A 21,576-nucleotide genomic window follows, 5' to 3' on the forward strand; every position below is an offset into this window, starting at 1 on the left:
AAAGTTCTCCGAAGCTGTGGTAAGAGAGGGAGCGACAGAAGGGGAAAAGTGAAGGATGGGTGCGAAGGTTCTCCCCCCGTCCCGCTAGAGAAGACCAGAGAGGCAAAGGAGACATCTACGTGGCCCATAGCACCCGCCCCGTAATCTATCTGGATGTATAAAATTGAATTAAAGCAACATCCAGGCAGGCAGGCAGGCAGGCAGCGCCAACGAACCACGAGCACTTACTGCTACGGAGAAAGGTGACCCAGTAGCTGGTTGGTGGAATACCAAGTGCCACGCTAAGAATCTGCTCTGCTTTATAGTCCAGAGGATGGGGAGGGCTTAAATCTAATGACTTACAGGTATTTGTCATGTAAATCACCTGACCAGCCCCCCTTCCCCTCACACCAGATTAGGATCATATGTGTTCAGTATGCAGTTGCCACCAGGCTGTTCTTGAATGAATGAGACGTCCTTTAGAGGTGCTCTCCCCATGAATAATATTTTTCCCCCTCATCTCTTTATCAGCAAACTGGGACAAGCCCCCAAGTGAAAACTTTATTTTCCCCTGCAGGCAGCATCTCCCAGCTCACAAAGACCACTGGAGTACCTATAGCCCTGGGATGAATCATGAAAGGAGATCCAGTGATTCATCTATACCAACTTTGATATAATATTTTGAATGTCAGGTCTGCTGTCATTTTGAGATGTAACCCCAGGTTACATCTCAAAATGTAGCTATGAAGTCTTGACTAGGTTTAGTCAAGACTTCATAGCTACAGGCAAAATCATTCATTTGCTAGACAGTGGATCAACCTCGTGGATAACTATAAAATTTGGGGTGTACAAGAAAAATAAATTAATCTACAAAGACTGTGGTTTTTGCTATAATTCAGTGGCCATTTCCACCCTACAACAATCACCATTTCTGCAGTCATTTTATGATTGTTAAGGTAAAGTTATATAGGCACACTGTTGGTTGGGTGGTTCTAGAACAGGCATGTCAAACTCGCGACGTCATGTGACATCGCGCGACGTATCACAGCTTTTTCCCCATTGCCAGCAATGGGGTGGGTGCGGTTTCGTCGTGACGCGTCTGGCCCGCAGGCTGGCAGTTTGACACCCCTGTTCTAGAAGATGATGGGAGCTTTTCTCCACATCTAAGCTGCAGTATCATGCATCCATTTTGACTTGGCAGAAAACTATATCATCATAATATATGCTGACCCCATTCCTGGCTCTGTTGTTTCTGTTCCCACTTACTGCAATCATCAGATCACCTTCCAAATTACAAAGCTTAACAAATGTGGTACATTTTGGAGCTGATCTTGGATGGAGTCAGAATGAGAAGACTGTTTTAATACTGGCAGAAGGAAGGATGAGTTTCCACAGGGTGGAGAGAAAATGAAGACATCCTAGAGACAAGTAAGAAAAATAAGTTGTCATGGCTATGATTTGATGCACATAGAGAAAGGTTCTAAAGCAACTAATAGAAAAATACTCTACACCACAAAGGAAGGGAGAACAATTTTGGATACTAAGCTACTAGTAGCAATGGAATATTTGCTGAAATTTGAGAAGAAAAGATAGAAAATGAGCTTGCCTAAATGATGAATGTTGTAAGTAATTTTTTGTATGCATCATCCAATTGCATCAGTATGTAACTGGTATTCAGATATTTCTTTTCTAACAACTCTGAGGAAGAAGTTTGGAGTTCATGTATTTTAAGTAAGATAGCTGTCAATATATAAACTTGAATAACTAGAAACTAAAGAGGTACAACAATACAATGAATTTCCTACAGTGTATTTTTCAGAATATTACACACGGATGAGAAAAAGTACCCCAAATGAAATAGGATGAAGAACTCTCTTCTGTACTGAAGACATACCACCATCAAAAACAAAGAAGTAATACTGGTTAATACTGTGAAACCCAATTTCATTTACTTTAATTAAATATATATACAATTGTACTGTTGATGTGCTAGGACATGGTTTGAATTGAATAAAATTGTTCATTAGGTCAAAGAGCAACACTTGACCATATTGCAAAATGTCAATTTCAACTCTTTGGAGCAGGGGTGTCAAACTCGCAATGTCATGTGACGTATCGCGACATATCACAACTTTTTCCCTATTGCCAGCAATGGGGTGGGCACAGTTTTGGCGTGATGCTTCCAGCCCATAGGCTGGCAGTTTGACACCCCTGCTTTAGAGAGATAAGGACTATTGTAATAAGGAGTTTTCTATAACACTGGAACTGGAAGTATATTGAATCCCTTTTTAGAAACTAACAAACCTAGCATCCTGTTTTCACAGAAATCAGCCACCTGCCTCTAGAAATTCATAAGTGGCTTACATATAGATAATACTTCTTTAATTTATGTTTTCTTTTCTCTTATTTTTTGCAATTTTAGTATGAATATGACTTGCAATTGATTACAAAAGCATCACAGATATTTGATTTCAAATCAAATGAAACACAGAGATAATCATTCCAAGCTTCATTATTAGAACTATCTAGGGAAAAATTTCAGGTAAATGTCCATAACTATTTATATAATGAACGGGGACTTTAAATCAGTGATTCTCCAAAGAATGCTAAACACTTATTGTCCTGTTCATTGAGATTCAACAATAGGAACTGGAATTCAACAATATATAAAATATTATGATTTTCATACAGGTGGATGGAAGGATTTCTGAGCCCATGGTTATCAAAATGGAACTTATTTTGGGACATAAAAATAGGACCTAGTCCTTTTCCAACCCAGCAAGTTATTTCTTTTCCATTCTTTCCCTAGCTGTGTTTAGGAGTAAAATAGTAGATCATATGAACAAAGACAAGGATAAGTGCTGTCAAAGGTAGATATTGCAGGGTATTAGATTAGCTATCCATGTTCCTAATGGACTTACGTCTAGAGCTGCCAATTGATACCTCAACATTTGATAGCATAGTGTAGTGGCAGTTGGTTTATCTAAAATTCTCTTATATCACACAAGAAGAGAAAAAAGTCTTTACAGGAAGCTTAAACTTTTATCTTCACACTCATAATCAAATACATAAAAAGCTGTTATCATTTCTGAGTGAGCCATTTCCTTGACAGTTAATGGGCACTCAGACTCAGGAAATTGTGGTTAGTTTGCAAAACTGCATATTTGTGCCTCACACCTTTCATCATCACCTTTGGTGATAGACAGAAAAGAAATTAATTTGATTTAATCTGTGAATTACTCATTAGAAGCACATGTTCAAAAGATTTTCTGATAGTTTGAGGAAAACTGAGTTGGCCTTCTCTCCTTTAGTATTTGTAGATCGCTCTTGCTTTTTTTACAGCTAATTAAAAAAATGGTATTGACAGTAATTTACACTTGATACATCTGGATATGATTAGCAGCAAAAAATTGATTATACCAACAAAGTAGTCTAATTAGGAAATACACATCTTCTAAGTCAAAGGGAAAATAATCTCAACCAGTTTCCCTTTTTTATATGCTTACTCACAGAATCAGTTCTATTATAATAATTTTATTTGTTTTAGGATTTTTAGTTTTTCGTTGACAGGTGAGGTTTGAGAGATTCTTTCTTACATATTTACTCTTTGTGCCTATGAAGTGTTTCATTGAAAATAAGCTATAATTTCCTATCATTTATTGGTATTAGCAGCTTTATGAAGATATTTGCCCATGTATAGGATATTACACATGTCCAGTGGAGTGGGTTTACCTGGGTCTCCTAAGGAGCATTTCTTTACTCATTGGGATTTATCAGTGTCAAATGATACAATTATCACTGGCTACCTAGGTGACGCTGTAACACCTTTTGCTGCAAGGAAAAGACCATTTGGGCTTTGAATGCAACAGATTCCATTCTTGCATTTTATGCTGGAGAAGCTGCCTGAAATCTTGAAGAGTTGCTGGAAGATGCTACTTCCAGAGAGGAATCAGTTGGATCAAGGTTGTAAGTCAGCATAAAGCAGCTTTTTATGTTCCTATTCCACATTTGCTTTGATGAAACAGTTAAATGGCACTATCTTACTAAAACTATTTATACCCTGTTAGCGTACAACAAGTATGCCTCTTTTCTCTTTAATTTTCATATAAAATTTTTATTTGGTTTCTTTCTACATTGCCTTTATTATTCTTATAAATAACTCAAGGCAACAAGCATAGCTAACACTCCTTCCTATTTTCCCCACAATAACACTAAGAGGTGATCTTCTTTTTATGATTAAATACTTTCCATTTATGATTTAATCTTAATTTTAAAATTTGTAGGCCTCTTCTTTTTCATCAAATAGCTGCTAGTGTGGTACAGAAAGAAGATCAAGCAGTAAAGGTTTTTTTTTTGTAAAATATGGCAAAAAGAAAAATGTAATCATGAAACTATTTTAAAGTATAGGAACATAAAACACAGGCTGACCAAGTAAATAGCCTGGGTGAAAACCATTGGTTTTTAGCACTAAATGGGGATTTGGACTTGGTAGCCCATTCCAACTTTTTCATTCTGTTTTACTCTGGCTTACTTTCTGCACTGAAGTGCTATCCACCCATCCTTTTGGCAGAAAAAAAACAGCATTAAATTTACTACTGTCATTGTGAATACCTGTTCAGTCTTTGCTGTGTTCTGACTCATTGCTGAATAGTACTGTGCTGGTGTTGTCTGCACACCATGTGATATTAGAGCAATTACTTCTTTTCTTCTAGATTTATTGCTTTTCCTCATCTTGTCACTAGCTGGCAGGAAAAGCATGTCTGCCAAATTGTTGCAGGATTTTCTCTAAGATCTTTCATGTGTCTTTCTCCTATATTTTATTTTGTTGAGACATGAACGGAATAAGATTAAAACAGTAACAACAGCAGCAGCAGCAAAGAATCACGAAGAGAGGTAAATCACAAACAAATAAAATTATTTGACATGGGCTCGCTCTTCCTTCCTTTTTCTTTCCTTTATACAGACAACAAATGCTAACTTTGAGGTTCCTCATTCTGTTAGGATGCAATAGGAGAGGTATCCCATCATACTATTGTTCAGTATTTCAGATTTATGCACTTATAGTTATGCTGTCTATGCCGTCTAGTGTTATTTCACAATTTTGATAGACCAGCAACATAGCACTACTGTATTCAGCTATTTAGGGAAACAGCTCCAGAAAGACAACAGATGAGGCTGACCATGGACTGAAGGAGATGGGATGTGCTCATATCAGCTTGAAATGGCTAGTAAGTGCTATCCTGGTTCTTTCTATTGTTAGTCCCCAGATTTTATTTTTGGTGAAATGGATGGTGAAAAAAGTAACAGATTTTATATACCTTGCAGCTAGTGTAGCATATTATAAAAAATGCTACTAACAGAGCATAGAAAATCATAAAGTAATGTGTTCACAGCAGAAAAACAAGATGACAGGACTTGTTTCTGTTCTGGTTAACTACAAGTGGCAAAACTTGTGATGTGAATGGATAATAACAATGAAATCATGCTGGGGCTGGGAGAGAATTTCTAGTCTTCTTTGTTATATATATACATTGCCTCCATATCACGCACGTTGTTCCTCTTCCCAATTCCTTAGTGCCTGGTACGCAGGGGGAGGTAAATCCACCCATACAGACAGGATACTTCATTACAAAAGTAAGCACCCCACAACCCATAAGGCCAGCTGTATTAGGACCCTCTTTAGACGTATAGACACACATTGCAGCATGAATAAAGCAAAAAGGGAAGAAAGACGCCACCTTTATAGTGTCTGCAGAAACAACGGGTATCCACCTAACTTCATTAGACAATACAGCAGGCCAGGTGAACCTACCTGCCATCAATGTGAAAATGCCTTAACATCATGGATAACACTGCCTTATATCCATGGTGTATCTGAGGCCACAACATGCATACTAGCCCCTCACAAGGTCGGTGTTGCCCACAGACCTGATCGGACTTTACGAGCTTGTGTCATGCACCCTAAAGATCCACTCCCCAATGAAGAAAAATCCTTGGTTGTGTACAAGATGTCATGCCAAAATTGCAATTGCAATTACATTGGGGAGATGGCAAAACGACTGAGGACTAGAGTGCACAAACACAAGCTCGCTATTAGAAGACAAGAACAACATTCACAGGTGTGGGCACACATGGCTACACATAACCACGTCTTTAATCTAACAGGGACTGAGGCAATTGCCAGTGACAACACTAAAGGCGGCTGCTTGTTTAAGGAAGCTTGGTTTTCAAACCACTCCTCTATCAACCGGCAAATAGACCTCTCCTCTGCATACCAGGCACTAAGGAATTGGGAAGAGGAACGACATGCACGATATGGAGGCAAACAGCACAAGCACTTACAGAGTGCCTCATTGTATCAAAATCAAGATCGCACAAACATACAACCACCCTGCATTGTAGAACGCAGGGAAGAAGAGAAACAACTATTTAGAACCTCTGGTATAAGAACACAGTCAATGACTAGAGCTATGGCTATAACACATGGAACTGTCAGCAATCCACTTTTGACAACAGACACCCAGAGACAACTACATCCCCCAAAAACGGATGCGCAACAACTCAAAGGAATATGGCCAGCCTCAACAAACAGACTGGTGACGCGCTCCATGAGTGGAGTGCAGACACCAACAGTATAAATGCGATCTCCCCACCCCAGTGTTTCCATCCTGACAACGTTGGCAGTTAGCCAACGAAAGCTTGATCTTTTAACAATAAAAACTGTTTTAGTTTTTCTCATTTCATCCCAGTGTTCGCTTAGTTTATCTCCAGTGCAGCTAGACTTTAACTGTTGCTTTAGTGATTGTTCAAAGTTACAATAGCACTGAAAAAAGTGACATATGATTGGTTTTTATACTTACAACTATTGTAGCATCTACATGTGACATGATCAAAATTTCTTTTGATTTGTTTATGTTTATGATAGTTGCAGTTCCCAGGATTATGTGATCACTTTTTGAGAAGTGATCTAAGTAAAGTGCAATATACATTGTTAATATTTCAATGTATTTTATATATTAGAATAAAATAAATGAACAAGATATAAAATATCTTAAAATGAAGAATGCAATAATATCCCTCTTAACATTGTTTTCAGATGCACTAATTGAAGCTATTTGGAATGGTAATCTTGTATCAAATAAATTACATTAATCCAATCCAATCGAACCGATTCCCCACTGCCTTTATTACTTGACCACAACATTCTACAATTAAAACTTTTCCCCAAAGCAAAAAGCTTTTCTACTCTTAGCAAAACTATCTCCTTACTAAAAGGAATAAAAGCATCATTTGAAATGATTGGTGTCCGCAAATATCAAACTGAAGCAAAATTACTGCAAAAGGTTGGACTTTTATGTGGATGGTCAGGGTATAAAAACTGGAAGGCTGTAATATAAGTTGCTGGACATTTTATCAGAAAGCAAAATTGATGCTAGTTCTGTAGGGTAATAAACTTTTGCCTCAATAAGACAAATAACAGGCAATGTGGAACTTTTGTTTTGCTGTGGGGTGTACTTTGTTGGAAGAATGCAAAGGAGTGATATAATTTGTAATTTGATGTAATTATTTGTAATTAAATTTGTCTTTTTTTAAAGGAAAGGAACCACTTATCACTCTGTTTGATTCCTTTTCTTCAAAATGTGGTTTAGAATGAAGTGAGCTTTTTTGTTTTCAAGTATTCCTTAACAGCTGTACACAGAATGAACCCAATGAACACAAATTAATTTCCAAGCTTGGACACAGATTTGGCAATGAAGGGGTAGACAGGCAAGATTCCCAGCTAGATTTTTTGTGGATTTTTTAAAATCTTTGGTAAGCAGCTGCAGAAGCAATGGGCCTCAGACCTCTTTTAAACATCTTTAAAATCCTTGGATTATGACAAGTTCTTGAAATACAAATATACTTGGAGAGCTTGGGACGCACAAAATTGGAAATCCTATGTATGTATGGATGGATATGTAAGTAGCACTGTATTTATCCATGTCAGGGAACTAAGAGATGTGAAAAAGATTTGGGGTAAATTAAAGAAAACATATCAGACTATAGGTTCTGTGGTGTGACTAATGGAAAGAATGTGTTGTTTAAGAATGCACAATGACCCAGGCATCTCAGATCATGTAAGCCAGTAAGTGTGAGCAAGCAGTGAGCTGGTACTGCCAAAAAAAGCCAAGGCTGCATCAACAGAGGGACAGTATCAACATCATGTGACATTTTAGTACTGCTTTATACTACACTGGTAAGACCAGAATATTCATTTCTGGTTATCATGATACAAAAAGATGTCAAGACTCTAGAAAGAGTGCAGAGAAGAGCAACAGAGATGATTAGGTGATTGGAGGTTAAATGTTTCGATGAACCATTATAGGAACTGGGTATATCTAGTCCAACAATGATAAGGACTAGGATTGATAAGGTGACATGATAGCACTCTTCCACTATTTGATGGGCTATCACAGAGAAGAGGTGGTCAACCTATTCTTCAAAGCACCTGAAGGCAGGACAAGAAGGAACATATGGAAGATCATCAAAGAGCGATCCAACCTAGAATTAAGTTAGATAGTTAGAACAATTAATCAGTGGAACTGCCTGCCTCCAGAAGTTATGGATGCTCCATCACTGGATATTTTCAAGAACAGATAGGATTGCAACAGATTTGTCTGGAATGGTATTGGTACTTGAATAGTGGGTTGGACTAATAGACCTCCAAGGTCTCTTCTAACTCTCTTATTCTGTATTTATAAAAACTTTGATCTAAGGGAGCTACTTAAAAATAGCAGAATGGAACAGCAAGATGATCATATAGTTCAGACATGTCAAACACAAGGCCCGGGGGCCGGATCCGGCCCACAAAGTGGTTTCATGTGGCCCGCGAAGCCATCCTGGAAACAGTGAGGGAACGGCCCCCACTGCCTTGGCCCTGGCCCAGAGACCCTCCTCCTGCCAGAGACCCTCAGATCTGTCCCACTCCTGCCCAGGCCCCCATAGGCACCCTTGACGCAAACGATGTAGAGCTGGCCATGCCCACCCAGTAGGCCATATGCACTCTAGCCACGCCCACCCAGTAGGCCACGCCCACCCAGTAGGCCACGCCCACCCGGCCCCTTGAGGGCAACCGCAATGCTGATGCGGCCCTCAATGAAATTGAGTTTGACACCCCTGATATAGTTGCTTTCCTTTGATGTCTATCCAAATAAATATTGTGCTGAAGTGGGCAATAATCCCTCAGAAAAGTCTGAGTTTAATCAGAAATACTCCCCAATATATAAAAAGGAATCTTCAGTGGAAATACTCTTTCATTAAACAAAGATAGAGAAAAATCCTAATTTATCAGGAAAAGCAGATCATACTTGCAGGCCTTTGTCCACAAAAGCTCGGACCAGGATTTCAAAGATGCAGGTAGAGAAAGAGAGATGCAGGTTTCTTCTCTCAAGAAAAGGAGGGAAAGCCAAGATAAGAAAAAGCAGGAGAAGATGGAGCTAAGCCTAAAAACAATGCGTTGTAGGAAAGAGAAATGGATTACTCAAAGGAAGTGTACAACTAGTGCAAATAAGGATGGTGGCAATTGGTACTCAGTTTGCACAACAGAACTGCTCCAATGATTATTTTTTCTTAAATAATGTTTATTAAAACTTTAGAACCAGTAGATTAAAAACTACCATAAAAACTAAAAGCAGGGAAAAAGAAAAAGAAAGAAATCAGAAAGAGAAAGCTAAAAGTAGACGAAAAGAAAAAAATAATAAAACTAGAAAAAATAAAAAAAAATTATAAAGTGGCTTCCAATATTCTTCACACCACATAAATTGTAAATATATTTTAACTTCTTTCTCTAAATTTACACCGTGTTACTCTTCTTTCTATCATTTATCCTGTCTAATCATCAAAATCATGTCATCTATTCATTTTTTTTCATTTTCACACAAAAAGGCCATAAGAGATCTCTAGTCACCAATAAATGTAGATAATATGTTTTCTCTAATCAGAGAAGTTAATTTATTCATTTCAGCAAAATCTGTCAATTTCCACCAACCATCCTTTTATGGTGGGTAGTGTTGAATCTTTCCATCCCTATGCATAACAGAGATTGTATGATCATACATTGAAATAACTTCCATGGCTTTTTCCCCCAACTGCTTTTCCATTAGTCCTAAAAGAAAGTTTTTGCTTCAATTGAATATTAATCTTTAAAATTATCTGCATCAGAGTATGTAGCTTTTTTCATGTCCATCTAGTATAATAATGTCCCTTTGTGTTGTTCATAATTCCAATTATACATCTGAAGTGCCTTTATACAGTCTAGATAATTTCTGTGGTGTTATATGCCAATGATACTTCATTTTGTAAAAATTCTCTTTGAGATCATAACACAATGTAAATTTCAATCCTTTTAACCACATATTTTCTCATTGATCCATCTCTATAACTACAATTTTAGCCCATTTTATCTTTAATCTGTTCTTCCTCCTTTTTAAATTTCAACAATTCTTTGTACATTTTAGTAATTACACGTTCATCATCAGTACACAATTGTATTTCAGATCTTTGACTTACTGTGTTCCATACAATAAGTCTTTTTATCTATTTCAAATCATTCAGAAGAGTGCAAGTGAAAGACCCATTGACAACTGTTTCCTCCTATTAATTGTTCTCTTGATTTGGTTTTAAATTCCTCTTGATAATTTTCCAAATAGGTCCTCGTACATCAGCTAATTATTCTTTATCTACCATTTCTCTTAATATGTGTCTTATCTGAGTCCACACACATGCATGCAAGCATGTGCACATACAAACACGCACAAACAGCACAAGAAGGGTTAAGCATGTTTATTGCACACAACCAACCCCATAGTCATTCTATAGGTCCTAATTTGGTGTCTCCGTGATTAAAATCAGTTTCAAGCAACTTCTCCAGGAAATGGCAACTGGACATAATAAAGCAGTGAAAGCAAGACAAGCCACAATATTTTCTGCAATTAAGGCACAAAGGCAACTCCAGCAAGGTGAACTAAGAACTCTGGGTAGGACAACAGCAAGAGGAGTCAAGGGACTTCAGGCAGGGAGAACTCCAAGCAGGATGACAATAACTGCTGATAGCAAGGCTCAACAAAAGCAACCATGACTCTATGGACTCAGGCACAGGGAAGGCAACTTGATTTCTATGGGTTCAAGGCACAATGAAGGCAACATGACTTCAATGTATGCAAGACATAAGAGTGGCAACAGTTTCACTGAGTTCAAGGCAACGAGTGATGAGTATTCCTGGATGGATGGATTATGAATGGTTGCATCTGATACCACCAGATTTCAAGACCTGAGATAAGTAGACATCCATCATTGCACCTCATTAAGAGAGATGAGACTGCCTGTTTGTGAGTAGCCTCACAGACTTCCAATGTACCTATTTCTGCTCAGCTCTTTGTGACCTGTGTGACCTGGGTTAGGAAGGGGATGGCAACTCCTTGTCTGACCTCTTCAGCTGCAGCTGAGCATCTGGGTGCTCTCTCTTGGATTCTCCCAATGTTCCCACCACAGTTTCATCTTGATGCTCTGATTCTGCCACAGAACTTTCCATGTCCCCCTGGTGTTACCCATCATCCCTCTCAGAGGTTCCCCAAACCAGCTACTCCTTGTTGTCCAAGCTAGCGTGTAAGGGACCATCACAGTATGCTTCCTGAACTGAGATTCTTCATCTGCCATTTCTCTTCTATAATGCTCTTCCTGAACTGAAATTTGAAAAAGATGTTTTCAGGCACAACTTGGGTTGATATCTATTCAACTTTCTATCAAGTGCTCCAATATTTTTATCTTAAAAATAAATATTTCCTTGTTGTTTTTGATATAGTTTAAAGGATTATATCATAATAGTAAATGGAAAGCAAATAAATTCACAAGAAATTGGAGGGATTGTACTCACTGACTGATCAAGAGATAACTGCTTTGCATGTTAAAGATGCACTATAGTCTCCAAATTTGTAAGTTCACATGACTGACTTCACTAGCTGAAATGTAGTCAGCTCAGTGGAAGATGACAGCCTACTTTCTGTTAGTCCAACTGATTGCTGTACCACATTAAAATGCAGGTGCCCATTTTTAGACTGCTAATATCTTTGACCCAACCTACATCCATGTTTTCAATTAGTTCAGGGATCCTGACTACTGGCAGCTTTACATCAATAGTGCCATTGAGATATCTGCTCAGCTTCTTCATTGCACTCCAGTTGTTGTGGGTTAAGTACATGCTTTTTAAACTGTGGTATTCTCTGGGCTGTGGCAGTGTCCACTTATCCTTGACACATATAGAAGCTTTTCAACTGGACTCCTGAATTTATTTATTTATTTATTCTTTGTTTCCTTTAGAAAGTTAACCTCCATGGATATATTGACTGAATTAGCCCCAGTCAGCCATAGCTGCTCATAATCTTCCATTTCTGCCTAAGGATGCTATGGAAATTGGAGCTATCTCAGGTCATAATACTACAATACAATGTTATATAGTTATAATATATATAATGTTATAATTGACATAAAGCATGATAGTGCAAATTTGATATACTTATGACCATCTCATTTGACATATACAGTAATTATAATTGACATAAAGCACGATAGTGCAAATATGACATACTTATGGCCATCGCATTAGATATTATACATCATTCTGATGTGTCTTCAGGGGTGGGGTTCCAAAATGCAACAATTAGCTCACACAAAAATAAGAGACCAGTCAAGTAAGTACTTTCTTCTCTTCTTACTATCAGGATTGTCCTTGTTCACATAATCATATTTGACCAAAAAAGGTAAATCAAAATGGTAAAGACATCAATCCCAAATTGTTACTGCATGAAATATATCTCAAGGAAATGGGCTAGCATCTTTTTCCAACTCCTAATGAAAATATACAGGGACAGGACAAAACCTAATTTGCTTTAGATTTATATATAATTAAAAATATTATCCTGCAGTTCCAATTAGATGCTTCTTTTTATTTATCTTCCAAGCTAAATTTAGTTGCCATAGTATAATCCTACATAGTAATCCAAGCAATTAATTACATAAGAATGTTTAAACAAATTGTTTTAAAGGAATGCAAACATTTTATTTTGGGATTTTTTTTCTCCCATTGGAATAGTTATATAAACCAGGAGTAAGAGAAAGAGACTAGATTGCTTTCTTGAATATAAACTATTAAGTGGAAAAAATATGGTTACAAAAAAAAGCACAGAGATATTTATTAGAATAGAAGATATCTATTAGAGGCAAATTATATAATTTGCACCATTTCTATAATAACATCATGACATGTGTGAATACCCTGGTCGTCTATGCAAATTAAAGAAGTCCAGAAGTTTCCTTATCATTTGTGGAAAATGTGGAAACCTCAAACCAACTTTTAAGAACTCTATGTAGGTTAACCTATAAACTGTTACACAACTAAATGTTCATATCTTCAGATACTTCCACCAATACATAAATAAAAATACATAGCGATACACAGAAAACAAGGAAAAAGTGATCCTTATCTTCTAATCCCAAGGAGAGTACAACATGATAATTAACAGTGTACTGGTATAATGGTAAAACTTTCTTATACTGACCTGGAAATAACCTCGATTGAAACATAATTTCTGAGTAAAGAAGCATCAAATTAGCCTGCAGTTCTCCATCATTTTATTTAAGGCTTCAATCCTATGCACCTGTGTCTAGTAAGCCTCCCTGAGCTCACTATGATTTATTTCTGAGCAAACCTGAACACAATTGCATTGCTTGACGTTTGATTTGAACACCTGATAATTTGAACATTATTTGGCAACTTCTTCATATCATACCATTATTTAAGTAACTTTTAGGTATGGCTTCTAGGATGCATGTTCTGCATCACAGAAGAAAATCTTGCATTCAGGCATCAACTACATCAAACAAGGACACTATCATTATTGATATGGTTTGGGTGGCACCATTACAATGTTTGAAATATTTGTCATTCTTTCTGTACTGGCAACAAGACTATTAATGATGTGCATCAAGAAATAGATTGAAATTTACTTATTAAAATAAAAATATTTATTAAATATAGTGAATTAAGTTTATTAAAGAAATAAAATATTTTTAAAAAGCTTCTTTACTGTTATATTAATGGAGAACTGGGTTTGATGGACTCAGAAAGAAGATATACAGGGAGTGCAGAATTATTAGGCAAATGAGTATTTTGACCACATCATCCTCTTTATGCATGTTGTCTTACTCCAAGCTGTATAGGCTCGAAAGCCTACTACCAATTAAGCATATTAGGTTATGTGCATCTCTGTAATGAGAAGGGGTGTGGTCTAATGACATCAACACCCTGTATCAGGTGTGCATAATTATTAGGCAACTTCCTTTCCTTTGGCAAAATGGGTCAAAAGAAGGACTTGACAGGCTCAGAAAAGTCAAAAATAGTGAGATATCTTGCAGAGGGATGCAGCACTCTTAAAATTGCAAAGCTTCTGAAGCGTGATCATCGAACAATCAAGCGTTTCATTCAAAATAGTCAACAGGGTCGCAAGAAGCGTGTGGAGAAACCAAGGCGCAAAATAACTGCCCATGAACTGAGAAAAGTCAAGCGTGCAGCTGCCAAGATGCCACTTGCCACCAGTTTGGCCATATTTCAGAGCTGCAACATCACTGGAGTGCCCAAAAGCACAAGGTGTGCAATACTCAGAGACATGGCCAAGGTAAGAAAGGCTGAAAGACGACCACCACTGAACAAGACACACAAGCTGAAACGTCAAGACTGGGCCAAGAAATATCTCAAGACTGATTTTTCTAAGGTTTTATGGACTGATGAAATGAGAGTGAGTCTTGATGGGCCAGATGGATGGGCCCGTGGCTGGATTGGTAAAGGGCAGAGAGCTCCAGTCCGACTCAGACGCCAGCAAGGTGGAGGTGGAGTACTGGTTTGGGCTGGTATCATCAAAGATGAGCTTGTGGGGCCTTTTCGGGTTGAGGATGGAGTCAAGCTCAACTCCCAGTCCTACTGCCAGTTTCTGGAAGACACCTTCTTCAAGCAGTGGTACAGGAAGAAGTCTGCATCCTTCAAGAAAAACATGATTTTCATGCAGGACAATGCTCCATCACACGTGTCCAAGTACTCCACAGCGTGGCTGGCAAGAAAGGGTATAAAAGAAGGAAATCTAATGACATGGCCTCCTTGTTCACCTGATCTGAACCCCATTGAGAACCTGTGGTCCATCATCAAATGTGAGATTTACAAGGAGGGAAAACAGTACACCTCTCTGAACAGTGTCTGGGAAGCTGTGGTTGCTGCTGCACGCAATGTTGATGGTGAACAGATCAAAACACTGACAGAATCCATGGATGGCAGGCTTTTGAGTGTCCTTGCAAAGAAAGGTGGCTATATTGGTCACTGATTTGTTTTTGTTATGTTTTTGAATGTCAGAAATGTATATTTGTGAATGTTGAGATGTTATATTGGTTTCACTGGTAAAAATAAATAATTAAAATGGGTATATATTTGTTTTTTGTTAAGTTGCCTAATAATTATGCACAGTAATAGTCACCTGCACACACAGATATCCCCCTAAAATAGCTATAACTAAAAACAAACTAAAAACTACTTCCAAAAATATTCAGCTTTGATATTAATGAGTTTTTTGGGTTCATTGAGAACATGGTTGTTGTTCAATAATAAAATTAATCCTCAAAAATACAACTTGCCTAATAATTCTGCACTCCCTGTAGGTCAATAATGGCGAACCTTTTAGAGACCAAGTGCCCAAACTGCAACCCAAAACCTATTTATTTATTGCCAGGTGCTGGATGGGTGTGGCCGACTGGGTGGGCATTGCTGCAGTGGTCCTGGCTGACTAGGTGGTTGTGGCCACCTTGATGATGCTTGTGGAGAGGAATGTGTGTGTGGGCTGGGCAGGGGGGAGATCCAGGGGGTCTCTGGCTGGTGGGGCGGTGAGCCAGAGGCTTGTCCTGTGGGGTGAGGCAAGGCAAGGCAGGGCGGGTGTGCCAATTGCCATGGGGCAAGGCGAGGCAGGGGCCGGAGCAGCTGCTGCCTGACACCATTGGCCTCCACACAGAGGCCAGTGAGTGCATGGGGGCAACAGTGTCTGTCAGCAGCCACAGCCTGCATCATGGCAGCCCCATCGGCAAGGGCAGAAATGGCCCCAGGATGGCTGGAAAGGAGCCATCACCAGGTGCGGGCCCTGTAAACACAGTGGCTCTGATGGGGGCAGCTGCTGCTTCTCCTGCTGTTTTGAGCCCCTTGACCGGCTAACCACACAGGGAAGCAAGAGGAGGTGGCAGTGATCCCTGCATTGCCAAGCCTGGCTGGCAGCAGACCTGGAAGTGAAGCTATGTCACCATATTTGCGATGGTGGAGGCAGTGGCGTGGGTGGAGTGCAGCCCTTTGATGGAAACCTCCCCGGGATGTGGCCACCCTTTGCTGCTGCTGCCCCACATTGTCCTGCATGCACTTCGCTTCCAGATCTGCTGCCAGCCAGGTTTGGTGATGCAGGGATCACCGCCACCACCTCCTGCTTCCATGTGGTTAGTCAGTCAAGTGGCTTGGAGCAGCAGGAGGAACAGCAGTCTCTGCCCTCGTCATAGCCACAGTGGAGACAGGGCCTGCACCAGGTGAGGGCTCCTTTCCAGCCATCCCAAGGCTGTCTTTGCCCATGCCAATCTCCGGAAGGAAGATGATAGCTCTGATTGCCCCCTGCTGGCCACACCCACAGCCCTCTGCCTGATGCCCCTTCTATGCAATTCTACATGACCACAGTGTGGATGAGGGGCTCGGCCAGTGGGGAGGTGGCTTTCCTCTGTGGAGGTGTCCCAGCCCTCCTGCCCCTTCTAGCCAGACCTGCTCACCTTCCCCAGCCAGGACCTGATGACCTCCACCCTCCTGCACCCACCCCACCAACCCCCCGAGCAGCCTGACCAACACAGAGGGAAGGTGAGGCAGAAAACTGGTTATTAAATGATTTGAAGCCTCACCACTGGTCACTTCCAAAGGCCTGTCACTCACTGTCCCGCCAAAACTGCTCCTTTTATAGGTTCCCTCACCCTGCCCAGCTCTCGCAGCTATTTCCAGACTCCGCATATGTGGAGAGGAGGAGGGGAGGAGCCCGGCCCTGCATCCCTCTGTCTGTGGCAATGGCGCATGTTCCCACAGGGAAGGCTCTGCATGCCTCCTGTGGCACACGTGCCATAGGTTCGCCACCACGGATATAGGTCTTGCTCTTCTGGAAAAATATATCACAGGGCCATGTGACATTTTGGAGAGGAAAAAGATGGTTCAGAGCAAGTGCAGGTACTTATGTACCTGTTAGTAACTCCTTAAAGTAACTGCATCTTTTCCTATATAACAACATTCTCAGCATTAATTTAATTTAATTTAATTTATTAATATTTCTATACCGCCCTTCTCCCGAAGGACTCAGGGCGGTGTACAGGGCAAGAATAAAAACACAGAATTACAAAAGTTAAAAAGTAATTAAATACATGCCCACTAAAAAACATGAGTTGTTGGATCTCCTTGGTATGATGGACATTTTGCCATATCTTGTTCTATCAGTAGTAGATTGATGTAGTGGAAAACAAGATTTAGTGTTTGTTTGTTTGTTTGTTTGTTTATTAAATTTATATGCCACCCTTCTCCCTAAGGACTCAGGGTGGCTCACAATAATAAAAATTAAAAAACATAGAATATAAATATTAAAAAAGAATTAAACAATAAATAAAGAAATAGAGGACAATTTAAGCCAATAAAAACCAAATTTAAAAACCATGATCAGTCCAGGCCCACTTGTTGGAAACAACCATGTCTTCAGGTCACGGCAGAAGGATCAAAGGTCAGGGGCTGTCCGCAGCTCCCGAGGCAGTTCATTCCAGAGGGCCGGCACGCCCACAGAGAAGGCTCTCCCCCTGGGAGTCGCCAGCCGGCATTGCCTGGCTGACAGAACCCTAAGGAGGCCGACTCTGTGGGAGCGAACCGGACGATGGGAGATTGACATTGGCAGCAGGTGGTCTCGCAAGTACCCCGGGTCTAAGTCATGTAGGGCTTTAAAGGTAATTACCAGCACCTTGAATCGCATCTGGAGGGCAACTGGAAGCCAATGCAGCTCGCGCAGGAGTGGTGTAACATGGGAGTATCAAGATACTCTCATAAGCACCTGCGCGGCCACATTTTGCACCAGTTGAAGCTTCCGGGTGCAGCTCAAGGGCAGCCCCATGTAGAGAGCATTGCAGTAATCCAGGAAAGAAGTGACAAGGGCATGGGTGACCGTGCATAGGGCAACTCGGTCCAAAAAGGGGCACAACTGGTACACCAGGTGAACCTGTGCAAAGGCCCCCCTGGTCACAGCAGTTAGATGATCCTCCAAATTAAGCCGTGAATCCAGGAGGCCACCCAAGTTGTGGGCCCTTTCTGAGGAGGGCAATAGCTCCCCCTATCAAAAGAGATGGAACATGTTGGACAATACGAGATGCCGGTATCCACAGCCACTCGGTCTTGGAGGGGTTCACCCTGAGCCTGTTCCTTCCCATCCAGACCCGCACCACCCCCAGGCACCAGGACATCATGTCAAGGGCATCACTGGGTTGGCTTGGGGTGGAGATAAACAACTGGGTATCATTGGCATATTAGTGATACCTCACCCCAAAGCCATGGATGATCTCACCCAGCAGCTTCATATAGATGTTAAACAGGAGGGGGGAGAGAACCGACCCCTGAGGTACCCCACAAGAAAGGGGCCTCTGGGTAGATCTCTGCCCCCCTGCCAATATGAACTGCGAACGAACCAAGAGGTAGGAGGAGAAGCACTGTAAAACAGTGCCTCCCACTCCCAACCCCTCGAGCCGTCGCAGCAGGATACCATGGTCGATGGTATCAAAAGCCGCTGAGAGGTCAAGTAGGACCAGGACAGAGGAGCAACCCCTGTCCCGGGCCTGCCAGAGATCATCTACCAGTGCGACCAATGCCGTTTCTGTGCTGTAACCAGGTCTGAAACCGGACTGGTCTGGGTCCGGATAGTCCGCTTCATCCAGGAATTGCAGAAGCTGACACACCACAACACTCTCAACAACCTTCACTACAAAGCGAAGTTTGGAGACAGGACGATAGTTATTCAAGGAGGCCGGGTCCAGAGCAGGCTTCTTGAGAAGGGGCCTCACCACCACCTTTTTTAAGGCGGAGGGGAAGACAACCTCCATCAATGAAGCGTTGACAACTGCCTGGAGCCAGCCCCCTGTTACCTCCCTGGTGGCCGAAACCAGCCAGGAGGGACATGGGTCCAATAGACAAGTTGTAGCGCTCAGTCTACACATAATCCTGTCCACATCATCCAAAGACACAGGGTCAAACTCACCCCAAATAGTATCACCAAGACCTGCCCTCTCCACTCCACTGGATTCCGCCCAGTCGGAGTCCAAACCAGTCTGGATCTGAGCGATTTTGTCCTGCAGATACTGTACAAATTCCTCAGCCCTACCATGCAAGGGGTCATCCCTCGCTCGCTGGTTGAGCAGCAAGCGGGTCACTCTAAACAGGGCGGCTGGGTGGTTATCTGCAGACGCAATGAGAGCGGAAAAGTAAGCACGCTTTGCCGCTTCCATTGCCACTAGGTAAGACTTAAGATAAGTTCTTAGCCATGTTCGATCAGATTCGGATCTGCTGGACCTCCAACAGCTCTCTAGGCATCTTTTCCGGTGCTTCATCTCTCAGAGCCCCTCAGTAAACCAGGGGGCCACCCAGAATCTGCGCTGGCTCAGAGGCCGCAAAGGCACAACTCGATGTTGTTGTTGGAAATTCCTTATCTTTTGCCTACAGTATCCTCTCACTCTGCCAAACCTAGAAGCATTATGAGGGTATTAAAATGGCCAGTCACATAGATTTTGATACTAAGGAAAAAGAAACCAAAAGTAGCATCTGTATAACACTGGGAGGATTGTTGGATTTAAATGACAATTGTTGATGTGTGGTATTGCTACTGTATGCTATTAATAAAGTATGACTTATTTCAGTATACACCATTTATATATTAACGTACATGAATTATAATATGCTATAATATTCTGACATCAAACAGAGGGCTTTAAAATAGCATTGTCTATAAAAAAAATCCCATAATGTTTATTCTTTCCACTGAAAGAAAATATAATTTCAAGATTTCTTTTGAATAGTCTTTTTTAATCAGGTGTGTCCTATAGGATCTTACACTTACACAATGAGATTTATATGAATGTCCTGATCAAGTCAAACTCAGCTTTGGTAACCAACTATAGTTGGGGCATTTATTTAAAACTTTTTTACTTTAAAATGGAAGGAGGTTCTTACTGACTTCTTCATTTTTTTCACATTCTAGCCCTGAGTCCTACAATGTAAGAAGCTGATAAAATGAAGTTGTTCTTTTCATGAGATGAGGATTTTATATACTAAATATTCATAGTAAATACTTATATGGACCTTATATCACAAATCACATCAAAGAAGAAAATCTTAGGCCTATGGCCGTAGTGCATGTTTCTTATTTTCTTATTTTATTCCTTTTTATTATAATTTACGTAGCTTTCTCATTCACCTTTCAGAATTTTTCTTAGATAAACATCTTTTCCTTATAAAACCTGAAATAATGAAAAATTACAGTGTAACTTTATTGTTTTTATAGTAGCACAGTGTCTCAATCATCAAATATCAAAATGGTATTTTAATAATGAAAATTATAGTATAGTTAATTTTAGTATTGTTGTTTAATCATAAGAATCTAAGAAGTGCTTTGGTTATTCTGATCATCATACAAAAATCCATCTAACTCAGAAGCAGCAGGATTCTCTTGACAACTGGTGATTATTATTCTTTGTTCCCAATATTCTATCTTTAGAGGAATTGTGCATATGATCCTGAAATCTTTATTTATCTGTTTTATTTTTAAGTGTTTCTTATTAATATCAAAGGGACGCAGTGGCTCAGTGGGTTAGAACGCTGAGCTTGTCGATCAGAAGGTCGGCAGTTTGGCGGGTCAAATCCCTAGTGCTGCGTGGCAGAGTGAGCGCCTGTTACTCGTCCCAGCTTCTGCCAACCTAGCAATTTGAAAGCACGTAAAAATGCAAGTAGAAAAATAGGGACCACTACGGTGGGAAGGTAACAGCATTCAGTGTGCCTTTGGCGTCTAGTCATGCTGGCCACATGACCACGGAGACATCCTCAGACAAGCGCTGGCTCTTCAGCTTTGAAACGGAGATGAGCACCGGCCCCTAGAGTCGGAAACGACTAGCACCCATGTGCGGGGGAACCTTTACCCTTTACGTATTAATATCAAAACAGTTTTAAGTAATAAAACATACTAAAAACAAAACTAAGAAAACACACACATGCACACAAACACACAAAGAGAAAGAAAGATATAATAAGGAAATGTCTGCTAAGAAACTGGCTATCTTATTCATTAGTAAAGGTAAAGGTTCCTCCGCACATGCATGCTAGTCGTTTCCAACTCTAGGGGCCGGTGCTCATCTCTGTTTCAAAGCCGAAGAGCCAGCGCTTGTCCGAGGACGTCTCTGTGGTCATGTGGCCGGCATGACTGGACGCCAAAGGCG

This window comes from Vipera berus (genome assembly GCF_964194415.1).
Source record: "Vipera berus genome assembly, chromosome: Z".
Classification (NCBI taxonomy): domain Eukaryota; kingdom Metazoa; phylum Chordata; class Lepidosauria; order Squamata; family Viperidae; genus Vipera; species Vipera berus.